The 9,667-nt window shown below is 43.1% G+C and overlaps 1 long non-coding RNA gene across 1 annotated transcript; it reads right to left on the reverse strand.

Moving 5' to 3' along the window:
* Nucleotides 1–3,213: 3,213 nt before the first annotated feature.
* Nucleotides 3,214–9,296, reverse strand: LOC149003803 (uncharacterized). The gene is made up of 3 exons (XR_016170364.1): nucleotides 8,950–9,296; nucleotides 7,221–8,626; nucleotides 3,214–7,100 (listed from the first exon to the last, which is right to left on the reverse strand). It is a non-coding gene; the product is annotated as an uncharacterized LOC149003803 (long non-coding RNA).
* Between the last annotated feature and the right edge of the window lie 371 nt (nucleotides 9,297–9,667).

A 9,667-nucleotide genomic window follows, 5' to 3' on the forward strand; every position in this document is an offset into this window, starting at 1 on the left:
TTACACCCCACAACCAGAGGATGTGGCGACTATAAGAAGCACAGATAAGATTCGAGATAGACCGGTGAACGGGAGACGACGATCAGTACAAGTCTAAGCCGTCCCCCTACACGAACAACTATGCTCTTGTTCGGGTGAGGAAAGTCGCGAAGCCAGCCATACTCTATGGAGAAACAGCAGGCCGCACAAACGATCCGGCAAGGAGATTGTCAAGGTGAGCACCGCACAAACCCTATCATACTAAGGAAAATTGTTGGAAACCATGGAAAGCCCGCGATTGAGAAAAAAGAGCACAAAAAAGGAAAACGAAAGCCATATCTCGAGACAGTCCACAGACCCCTCGAGATGTTGGCTCTCACAGAGGAGAACCGCGACGATCGCAACCACGCCGGACAGCCCTACCACCGCCTCTACTAATTAAACCAACTCCACCTGGTAAAACACAAGCTCCAAGCCAGCACCCTGGATTACGATACCGGAGCCACAGATCATAGACGGTTATCCTCCTACAATATTCCCAACCCGGAAAGGATAAAGTTCGAATGCCGATGGCTCCTACTCCACGGAAAAGGGACCATCAACACCCATCCCCGCGCAAAGACAGCCCCTCACAACGCCTCATCGCAGCCTACACAGACAAATGTAAAGGACACCCACAGGCCAGGATCCGGTAACGGGGAAGGAGATGGACGGGTAAACAGACAATGGACAGCCGAGCCAAGAAGGATCTACCCGCGACACATCCAATCAGCCATCGGAAACGACCCACTGGCACCGAGGCTAGGCACCCCCCCGGAACCAAGAAAATACCGAAGCCGAAGAGGATGAGGAAGCCCGCAAAGCGACTGCCACATACCCCCAAATAGAAAAAATACCATGTTAACAACCGAGGGGGGCCCCGAGGGCTACACGCCAGGTACGTACATGATGTCACCGTACATGGATTTATCTTAAAACAAAAAATGAAGCCGATGTGGACAAATAGATAAAACCGCCAAGCCACCGGAAGATCCCGCAGACAAGGCACGAGAAGATGGTGAATTTCAAAGAACTCCGACTCCAGCAAAACACGACTAGTGCGGAACGGCGCCCAAAAGGGGTGGCCGAAAGGAAGAATCGGCACTCTGAGATAGCCCGAAGATGAAGAAGACCGACCAACGGAGGAGCACCACGCACCAGAAAGGATGCCCGAGGAACGGTTTAAATGTCCAAAAGATCCAAGGAGCCCCTGATCCCCAAAGGTGGAGCGGGAGCCGAATCACACCAGAGAAGCCCGCAGCCACGCGCATAGGGGACGCACCGAAAGGGACAAAGACACCCCCCAAGAAAACCAGATCCAGGATGTACTTCAGAGTTTCGAGCCAGGAAAGAAACGATGAGTAGAATGGCATGATCCAGATCTCAAGCCCTTATTTATAATTAAGTGGAAAGTAGAATATTACAAGGAATAGAATTCTATATGAATACAAACTCTAACTTAACTCCTATACAAACTCTTATTAGACTCCTAATAGAATCCAACAATTTTTAACCCTCCCCTCAACTCTTGCACATCAAAATTACCTTTTCCAATTAAAATTCCCCCTTCTTCCTTACCTTTGTTTGTGCCTTTAGTAGGGCCCTTGATCGCATGCCCCTCTAGGTGTCCCTCGGCTCCATCTCCTCCTCCATTGGCCCTCTCCCTTGGGGCCTTGTTGGTGAGTTCGACATGCTCCATTTTTCCTCCATTTTTCCCACTAAAAACAAGTCTACAATTCCATCAATCTCCAAGCTCTAAACTCCTTCAACGACCTCTTGGACTCCATTGGGGTCAACGATCTTTGGTGGTGGATCTCCTCTTACTTGGCACAATAGCCAAGTGGGCCCTAATTGTGCTATGTCCAACCTCAACCAGTTGATGACCAATGACGCCTAGTTCTCTTCCTTCCCATCTTCTCAGGCCTCGTTCCTCCCCATGAGATATCCAACCATTGTCCAAGCCATCTCACTATTCAACCCTACTCCTCCTTTAATCCTAAACCTTTCAAGTTCTTTAATATGTGGACCTCCCAACCTCTCTTCCATCCCGAGGTCCATGCTACTTGGATCAAGCTGGTGCACTATTTCTCCCATCCCCCCTCGTGGCTTTCACAAGTAAACTATGTAACATCAAGCCTTCCCTTAAGGCTGGAACACCTCCGCTTCTATAACATTGAATCCTTTTGATTTGAGCCTCCCTAATCCAAACAGCCCCAACCCCCACATCCCGCGGAGGAGAAGCGCCACCACCCCCCGCCCCAAGAGAACACCCACCAAAAGCCAAGGAAAGGCAACGGCAACCAAAAGGGTCTCCACCACACCCCAAAGAAATCAAAAACTCAATCCCCCCCCCGGCGGCCCCGATGGCCCCCACTCCTCCACCGGTATAAAAGATGAAGCCCTCTCCTACCTCCATTCCCTTCCAGATTCCACTTCTCCCACCTATGGACTTCCTTTAACCTCCTAGACAAATTCATTCCTCCCTCTCCTTGTTCCCTTAGCCATCTCCACCACCAAGAGATTCTGGCCATCCGCTCCCCATTAAGCCAACAAAGCTCCTGGGCCAAATGGCTTTAACATGAGCTTTTTCTCATCCTATTGAAACCTCATCCAGGAGGATCTCGTTCATGTCCTCTAAAGATTCTTCCTCAACACTAGCTAACTCCACCATATCAGCCAAAATTTCCTTTACTTTTTTCCTAAGGTTGTCAAAAGCCTCCACCCTCTCTCATTTCCGGCCCATCTCTCGCTATAACAATGTACTGAATCTCATTTCTTCTCGTTGTCTCAAAGATTTACCTTCAACTTACTATCAAAGGGTTTCTTGGAGGACCCACAGTAGGTAAGACCATGCAAGCAAGGCCATCACAATAAAAGAAGTAATTGAGAGCACTCACCTAACCCTTTGAAGTGCAAGTTACTCTAGAAGGACTCACATATGGAGAAGGCACTACAAGAGTTCACAAAGGCATAGACAAGACAATAGTATATACAAAAATGGTGGAAGAAGAAGACTATATGGGCAAAGATAATGACTTTGAGATTAAACGCGTTGACTTCATCATGCCCCCTTGGTTCATTGAAAGGAAGGTCCCCAGGCTTGAAGATTTTATTCCTACTATCCCAACTTTGATAGAGTTTTGCCTAGTATGGTGCTAGCAACAACAAATATGCTACTCCCCCCCCCCCCCCACTACAAGATATAAGGATAAGTTCACACTAAACATCTCCAAAGAGTTGGTCTAGAATCATATGATAGGCACATTCATTAGGAGATGAATGCTTTAAAGAGGGGACAATTGATGTAAATCAAGTCTAGGACCACCAAATGAGGGCCCCAGGGGTTTACCAGCAACCCTAGTAAATTCGTCCAGTATTTGGTAATTTTTCCCATTTCATGGTGTCTATGTTTGGGTCCCTTTGAGCCTAGTTTTTCCCACTCCCCTACCTTTCCTTTTCCTCCTAGTAGGAGGATCACATAACACACCTCTTTCCATCCTACCATTAGTTTCATGACAAGACCTTCATTCATTAGGATCTAGAAATTCTGCACTTCATCTTCTTCATTGAAAAATATTGCAATTCATCTTCAACCTCCAAACCCTAATTTTACAAAGCCTCTAACCCTCCTAAACCTCAATGAAACATCAAACCCATTTAGGGTTACCATCTCCCACTCCCATTCTACCTCCCACTAACTCTAGTTGATTTATTTAGCAGTCCTAATTCCTGTAGGATACTTCAAATAAAAACCTAAACCAATTAGGATTGACATGAAACTAACTAATAGCAGTAGCTGAACCCTAATACCCTTCATCCTAACCTCCAAAACCTCTGAAACCCAAGCCTAAGTTCATTCCCAGGTCTGGAACTACAGTTACAGCATATTAGTAACCCCTAAAACCCAATTTCCTTCAATTCTAGGCCTAGCAGAAACCTTGTAGGCTTAACCCTAAACTTTGCAAACCCTAGTTCTGTCAAGAATTCTTCAATTAAAGGTACCTACAGGCTATAGTACTAGAAGACTGCTGGTTCCCTGAGAGAGGATCCTAGAGTAAGCCCAATTCTAGGATAACATCCCTAAAAGCTAAACCCTAGAATTTGGTCCGCATTATTCCTCCCTAGGCTTTTTTCCAACTTCTCCTCCCTCCCCACCCTTCATAACCTTCCTATCCTGATACCCTCTCCATCTTGGAATGGAATCTTCTCCACCTCCCCTGCCTAGCATTTCACTAGAGCCCCTCCCCTAAGTTTACTTTGGATAAACTTATCTGGTTCAAAAATTATATTCCCAGAAAATCCTTTACTGTCTGGAGTGCTCTGACCTATTGTGTCCCCACCTAGTTCCTCATCCATCGCCATATCTCAGGCTCAACCTCTGCATGCTTTGCAATTTCAATCCTATAACCATCCCCGACCTCTTCTTCTCTTAACCCTTACCAGACCCATCTGGCTCCCTCCCATGTCCTCCATTTGATGTCACAGCATATGGCCTCAACCTTTTGACCTTAAGTGGGCTGGATTATTTTTAGATTTGGTGGCTCTATGATCGTTGACACTAACAGCATGCTCGTCTTCACTGCCTGTATCTCGCATTGCTGGTTAGAGTTTAACTTTCATATAAGACTCCAAATATCGCTCTATTGATGCGATTTGGAAGGCCATCTATAAGGGCATCCGTCTTATGCTAGCTTCTATTCTCCCTAAACACCTTGTAGAATTCCCAAGGAACAGGCACATTGTTGTTACTTGGAGGCTAACATCCTAAGCACTCCCTTCACCAAAAAAACATGGATAATCTCGCCTCCATATCTCCTCCCGTGGGTCGTAGGTGTGCTTTGATACCAGTTGTGAGGACCCTTGAATCATGCCTTAAATTAATTCTCTCAAACAACACATAGAGCATTCAAATGGCATAAACAAGATCTGAAAAGTAAATGTAATCGTCAATATTATAAACTCAACAATAGAACTCTGTTACAGAACTCTCCCAAATCTAAAATACCACTCGACATATCTCAACCAAGGGTCTTCCCATCCCCGCAACCGCAAGCAGGCTTGCCCTTCACAAACACTATTTCAGTCCTCCTACTGATAATCACACTCTTCCCCCTTTATATAGCCCCCAAACAATCCTAACAAACTACTTTCAATTACTGGACTTGATCTCCTATAACCCCTTACATTCTACCACTACGGTTTGTGCCCCTCAATATTGGTGTCCTATCAAGTAATCTTCAGAGATTTGTAATGCAAGAGTCAACCTCAAACTGAATAAACCAATAGGAGATCAACTGCAACCATGACTAATACAATAATGAAGACAAAATTTAGTAATTCAAACTTTTTTTTAACATAATAAAAAAGAAGAGTATAAAAGGATAAAGATAAAAGAAGAAGGGGGTTAGGGCCTTAGGGGGATGGGATTTCTCAGCCCTAGATCTCTGACCCACAGCTATCTCAGCTGTTGAACATGGATATTGCTCCATAACTGAGGCTAGAAGGCCACAAAAAAATATCTCCAGAAATCTCCTTTGGTATTGCAATGTAAGGGCCTATTTATAGCTTGGCTAAAGCTTTACAATAAATAAAAACTTAGTAGACTGAAACTAGAAACTAATAACCTACTAACTAGTGACGATAGAATCTAATGGAAAACAGAAACTAATTAAGTTTAGAAACTACTAGACTTTATAATTCAGCCACATGCACAAATAACTGAAATAGAAACTAAACTAAGATCCTAAATACAACAACAACAATAAGCCTTGTCCCTACTAAAAGGGGTCAGCTACATGGATTCTTGCCCTCCAATCAATTCTGTTCGAGGCCATGCTAGATACAAGGCCTAAGCTATACATATCCTTTTTCACCACTTCTCCTAAGATTATCTTAGGTCTACCCCTAGCTCTTCTAGTTCCTTCAATACATATCCTTTTTCACCACTTCTCCTAGATCTCGTAAGAAAAAAAAATCTTTATGTAAAAAGATCTTGGGCCCCACAAACCTTAATGAAATATTCCAATTAAGTCCTATTGTAGCTGTCCAGGACAAATGGTCAAAAGTACGAAGTAAGGGGACCTTATAGTTGGAGCAGCTGGACGGTTTGAGTTGGCCTCCAATGCTGGTTCAAATTGGGCCTAGATGGTTCATTCCTTGGCTGGTTCCAATGTGTCCCGGTTCTACATCAATTTGCCAACTAAATATTTGGCTATCATGTCTGAATACCGCTGAATCTTTACCTCCTGCTAATGCACTGTCATTTGCTTTTGATGCATGGGGGGTGGCAAGTTGCATGGTTAATAGCATCACATTTTTTGAGTTAGTTTTGTGTTCAAAGGTGAGGTGTGGAAGCAAAGGTTTTTGAAGGGGAGAGGACTTTGATCCCAAGGAATCTAATGGCCTCTGCAATCATGCTGACCCTATGTATACAGTGGCTCTTTAAGGCTTAGGAAAAGATGTTCTTCAGTACTGACCTGTAAAGAATTCTAATGAAAAATAGAAGAGACTTGAAACTGAATTCCTCTGTAGGTTATAGTTTGAGTTATAATGTTGTACAACCTCGCTCTTCAAGGATTCAATACAGGGATCTCTCTTTTTAATAAATTTTCACGCCTAAACCAAAGAATGAAGATGGAAAAAGTTTCTAAAAGATATTGATATCTTTTAACAAAGTATATGCTGTCTTAACAAGACATGATGGAGCAGAAAATAACATTAAGCAAGTTATACCTAATACGAGCAGTTTCTCAATCATATATAAATCACACTTAAATCACCTTTATAAATACAATTCCAACCACAAACCTGAGCAAAAACCACCACAAATGCATTCATGCAAATAACTCTTTATTAGATTGGTAAAATATAAATGAAAGACTGGACCAGGGGGTGGGGGGGTGGAAGAAGTTGTTCTTGCCTCACTATATTCAGGCATGAAGCACCGCAAGCAACGCTGTGCAACATGATTACCATTCATATGTTTTATCAAAGGCATGATACCAGACTTCATAGAGGAAACAACCATTGAATACTGCTCAGGAATCTTGAGGGTCTCCATAACCTTCTGTACAGCCTGAGATCTGTGTCACAGGGCATAACTCGGAATAAGAAGTGAAACTTAATACAAACTATATATAGTAAGAATTAAAATTCTGGATACCAAGAACAGAAAGCACAAGAAGATGAAGAAAAATGCATACCCGAGCGTGTCACATGAATTCTAACAAGGTCACCTGGTGTTTTCGTAATTGTGTGAATGATCTGTGTTCTCTTATCTTCATCCCACACTTCAAGCAGCTTCTGGACTAGGTATTTCCGAAAGGACCTGGCATTAGTTCAACAATGTGGCCAATCATCTCAAACATCTTCTCCAGTGCCGTCAGCAAATTTCCTTTGCAAGAGACAGCAACCATGCTGATCCTTAGCCGTAAGGAAAACTCTACCGGTAGCATCATCAGTAGGAAGGTAATCTCAGATTATTATTACTGATATCTGTGGGTTCAGAGCATGAACCTCGTGCGTTTTGGCCATCAAGCAGGAAGGATCCCATACTTAGAATGGATGGGTGGTGGTGATGCTGGAAACGACCATTTGAGGTGTTCCTCCCAGAGGCGCTATAGTTCAGAGATTTATGTCTTCCATCAGACCCTGGCTTGATTTCTCTTATTGAATTTAAGCCATGCGATCTTGTTAGAATCTTCTCAGGAAAACTATGTTTCACCGCTTTGTCCATGACTGAGACTGCTTCAATATCTTTGTCCGCAAGAGCAGGAGAATAACGTCCCAAACTGCTTGCGGGTGACTGTTTTTGGCCATGAGCAAATGGACACCTATCACCCTTCCCACAAAACCCCTGAGTGCACTGACAGCATAAACCATTCCATTGCTAATAAGAGATGGATCTGATGAATTAAATCTCCTCTTGAGTTGCAGCATTGTTCCAAAAGGCATCTTGATTAGATCGTTCAAGTGGATAGGACTAGGAGACAGGTTTCTCAAAATAAGGTTGTCTCTCGTTCCCAGTTATTGGACCAAATACTGTATTTACATTTGCCTGCATTGAAAATTTGAAATGTCAGCCTCTGATCCGTGATTGCGAAGCTGTTGCATAAAGAGATATTGTTGATGCTATCATATGATATTGCTCTTCTTTCACTCGCCGCCAACTGAGAGGAGAGCGACTATTTGCTGTGGCCGCAAGTAAGGAACAGGGGATTGTAAATCCACGAAATACTGCTGACACAGCATCACTGGGAATTCAACTCCAGATCAGGACTTGACAGGACCTGAAGGGCATGGATCCCATGAGTTGAACGGCATAGCTGCAGAGTACACTGGAAGGCTCAGTAATTGCTCCCTATGATCACCCGATAAATTCTCAAGTGGCTGGCAAGCACCAGATTTCTTTTTCTCTAGTTCCTGAACACTGAGTTTTAGAACCTTTGAGCTTCCCTGGTCAGTCATCTGAATGCCTAACTTGTTGACTCCATTTGATGTGGCACTCACCAGATTCATTCCATCTAGTGTAGTGGGAGACGAGAGATGAGAAGCTGCTACTAATCCTACAATCCAAGCTCAAAAGAGGTTTCTCTGAAGGCCTGTATGGCTACAGATATCCAAAGATTTGGAATGAAATGAAATTTCAAATATATTGATTTCAAATCTATAAATTCAAAGTTCAAAAACTTCTAACTGTTTGGCGAGCCTCAAATCTATCAAAGTTCGATCAAAGTTCGATCAAAGTTAGTAGAGTTTTGTCGGATTGTCCATGTGAATTTGCAAATTTCATCCATTTTATACTTTTAAGTAGAATCTATACAAAAAAAAAACAAAAAACAAAAGAAATTTTAAATCCCTAAATTTCTTGAATCCAAGAATACTTTACAACCGTATGAATGAATTACAGATAACCAACCACACAGGCCCTACCTTTTTATAGCGAACATTCTGAAGACGTGGGAGTTTCCTTTTTTTAATGGGACTCCATCGAATTCGAAGCCTAATTCTGCAAATGAAGATGTCATCAAGGTTCGGTCATGTGGAAGATTTGGGTCCAACTGATTAATATTCTTGACGGTTGACTGACGGTCGTTCTTCTTATCAGTAGTTATTTTTCTCCGTCCATATATTTCTATTGGTCTGAAGACTTGAAACAGCTGAAATTAACTTGCGAGGGCCGAGGAATGCACAAATGTGGCACTGAGTGTTTCAAAGGACAACCCAGCACAGTAAGCAGCATAGCATGAGTGTCTTGGTCAACTGCCTGGGACACCTGGTAGATTTAAGTTAAGTTAGTAATAGCTCTTAAAGCAGCAGAGAGAGAAGACACGATCCAATACTCCCAATCCGTATAAAATTATAAAAACTCGATCATTATAAGTTTACAACCACGAGGTACCCTAATGTAATATGTAGGCATCCTGACCCACCAACAGATTTTCACACGAGAAAACACGATCGATGCAGAGAATCCAGTCCCCAATGTCATGTCGAATCTCATGTGTAAAAAGCAAAGCTCTCAGCCTCTCCTAACCAAGATCATCATGGTATTGAAGCATTGAAAACAGAGTGCATTGATGGTTTAGGAACAAAACCTGAGATACAGATGGATGGAAAGACCGGAGAAAAGGAATAAGGAACAAGGGAC

The sequence above is a fragment of the Hakea prostrata genome, chromosome 10 (genome assembly GCF_041222555.1).
Source record: "Hakea prostrata isolate BN-2017 chromosome 10, UWA_Hpros_2, whole genome shotgun sequence".
Classification (NCBI taxonomy): Eukaryota; Viridiplantae; Streptophyta; class Magnoliopsida; order Proteales; family Proteaceae; genus Hakea; species Hakea prostrata.